General features: G+C 42.7%; 1 protein-coding gene across 1 annotated transcript in view; it reads right to left on the bottom strand.

Moving 5' to 3' along the window:
- kcnk4a (potassium channel, subfamily K, member 4a) overlaps window positions 1-2,507 on the bottom strand; it is a 12,557-nt gene extending 10,050 nt beyond the window's left edge. The window contains exon 1 of the mRNA XM_020591481.1: window positions 2,460-2,507. The gene's annotated coding sequence lies outside the window, so the exon portion shown is untranslated. The remainder of the gene's footprint in view (window positions 1-2,459) is intronic.
- Window positions 2,508-2,840: the final 333 nt, after the last annotated feature.

The following is a 2,840-nucleotide window of genomic DNA, read 5'->3' as shown; positions in this document are numbered from 1 at the left end:
GGTCCCTGTATGACTGGAGCAGGAGCTTGGTTCGCATCGCCGGTAGTAAGTCAGACTTGTTTCCAGTGCATGTTGGACTCCGGCAGGGCTGCCCTTTGTCACCGGTTCTGTTCATTATTTTTATGGACAGAATTTCTAGGCGCAGCCAGGGGCCGGAGGGAGTCCGGTTTGGGGACCACAGGATCTCGTCTCTGCTTTTTGCAGATGACGTTGTCCTGTTGGCCCCATCAAACCAGGACCTCCAGCATGCACTGGGGCGGTTTGCAGCCGAGTGTGAAGCGGCTGGGATGAGAATCAGCACCTCCAAATCCGAGGCCATGGTTCTCAGTCGGAAAAGGGTGGCTTGTTCCCTTCAGGTTGGTGGAGAGTTCCTGCCTCAAGTGGAGGAGTTCAAGTATCTTGGGGTCTTGTTCACGAGTGAGGGAAGGATGGAATGGGAGATTAACAGGCGGATCGGTGCAGCTTCTGCAGTAATGTCGATGTACCGGTCCATCATGGTGAAGAAGTAGCTGAGCTGTGAGGCCAAGCTATCGATTTACTGGTCAATCTATGTTCCGACTCTCACCTATGGTCAACTTTGGGTCATGACCGAAAGGGGAAGATCCCAGATACAGGCGGCCAAAATGAGGTTTCTCCGCAGGGCAGCCAAGCCTTTGCTTAGACTGCTGCCCCCGCAACCCGGTCCTGGATAAGCGGAGGAAGATGGATGGATGGATGGATGTAATACAAGTCTGACCAAACTGAGATGAACCGCAAGGTCCCCTCCTCCTCCTGGTTCTCTCTGCAGAGTACCAGGGGTATGACACAAGTCTGGGCCCCTTTTAACAGCTCAGAAAACACACTGTGTGTTGTGCAAACTAGAAACTTCCAGTGCAAACAGACACAGCTGTCAGTTTATTGGGTACACCTAGCTAAAACGAATGCAGTTTAATACAACAGTCCTGCAATAAATCCTCTGTCATGAAAGTGAAAGCTTTAATTCAAACTATTAGAGAGGTGTTGCTTCACCTGTGAGATCATTGTAATTTATGGTGCTGATGACCTGTACCACATTATACAGAGAGGGATTTGTGTGATTTTGTCCAGCCTATTTAGATCAATGGGGCTAAATAAGAGGAACACATCTGTGTATAATGCAGCGCTGCACTAATCATGGAGGATTTACTACTGAACTGTTACATTAGACTGAAATAGTTTTAGTTAGGCGTACCTAATAAACTGATTACTGTGTTGAGTGTTCATTGAGACTAGACTTAAGTAGGAGACCGTTCATAGATTTGATATTTTTTAATGTGGTATAAGAAATAGGAAACTGAAATATTTGTGGAGTATTTGCATGTCAGGGAATCTTTAACACTGAATTATCTGCTTTAAAATGATTTTTCCTAATTTTATAAGAATTGCTGAAGAACATGATTATGAACTGATGACATGTTTCTGATAGAGAAAATGACACTTCTTTCCCAAAACATGGTTAAATACAATGGATCATCTATATCTGTGCTTGATGTTGTTGATATGCAGCACTACCAAATCCAAAACAAGCTTGTTTAGGTTTCTGTTACTGGAGTTACATAATAATTTGTTAATAGGAGGTCACACTTTTTACTTTATACAGTCGGAAAAAAATTATTTTGCTGTTACTATTATATTAACAGAGAACTGGAGTTTATAAAACTCAAATCAACGTGGCTCTGTTGTTTCTGTTGTATTGCAGTTAAATATGTGAATCAGGGAAACAATGATTTACTCCCCACTATCTCTACCGACAAACCCCCAGAGAAGAATCTGACAGTATCTGATATGTATCTACTGAGTAATTTTCAGTGCAGTGACAAAAAAATTTAGCTACTCTAGAAGTAATCACTCCCCAGAGTATTTGACCCCTTTTCAGTGGGCCAACACTGACGTCAGAAGGAGATCATAGGTTACAACTCTGGTTCTCCGGTTTCACTCTCGGAAAGAATGATCCTCAAAAATAATGACAGGACTGTTTTGGGCTACAGAAGTAGCACAGAACAAGATAAACTGGCACATTGATGTGAGGCTACATAATCGAAGACGAATAGTTACAATGAAATGTTTATCAATTGCACTAGCGGTGCTCGCAGCAACACAGATGCATACAGTTGTAAACTGAGTTACTCTCTAAATTTTGCACTGAAATTACTGTGTTTGTAGCATTAGGGCTGAGAGAATATATATGGGCAGGAATGTTGGAGCAGGGAATTGATCTTCTTCTTTAAATCACTTTGACAGTCGGCTACTATACTTGGTAACCCTAAGTTAAAAAGTAAAAAATGGAAAGGCCTTAGTGCTACACATGCAAACTAACCCTAAAAACAATTTTAAATAATTCTCATTTCAAAGTAAAAACAAACAGAATCGATACAAAAATACTGATCATATAACACAAAGTGCCCCAAGACAACAACTGCCAAAAAAAATGCATGTCTTACCTTGGAGAAATGTTGCTTTCCAGGTTTGCCTCATGCAGAGTGCCTTTCTCTCACCATTCAGCAGTCAGCTGTGTGTGTGTGTGTGTGTGTGTGTGTGTGTGTGTGTAGTGAAAGTGCATGTGTGTTTTCTCCTTGGAAGGTGTTTCCCCATTCCTGTGACACTGTATTACTCTGACAGAGGAGAGCAGATCAGAGGAGGAGAATGGACGAGGCTGAGGCGTGCGAGTTTATGTGAAGTCCATTACAGCACTGCGAGAGTGATTAAGTGCCGTCACTGCAGAGGAAGAGCAGAGGGCCTGAAGTTTCCTGAGCTGGATGTAGGAGGGTTTAGCTCTCTAATTCCCTCACCTTTCCAATTTCTGTTTTTTTTGGGAAGTAAAA

Source organism: Monopterus albus, unplaced genomic scaffold (assembly GCF_001952655.1).
Source record: "Monopterus albus unplaced genomic scaffold, M_albus_1.0 scaffold2.1, whole genome shotgun sequence".
In the NCBI taxonomy this organism is placed as follows: Eukaryota; Metazoa; Chordata; class Actinopteri; order Synbranchiformes; family Synbranchidae; genus Monopterus; species Monopterus albus.
Note: the sequence above shows the minus strand (reverse complement) of the source record. Positions and strands in the feature narration are given on the sequence as shown.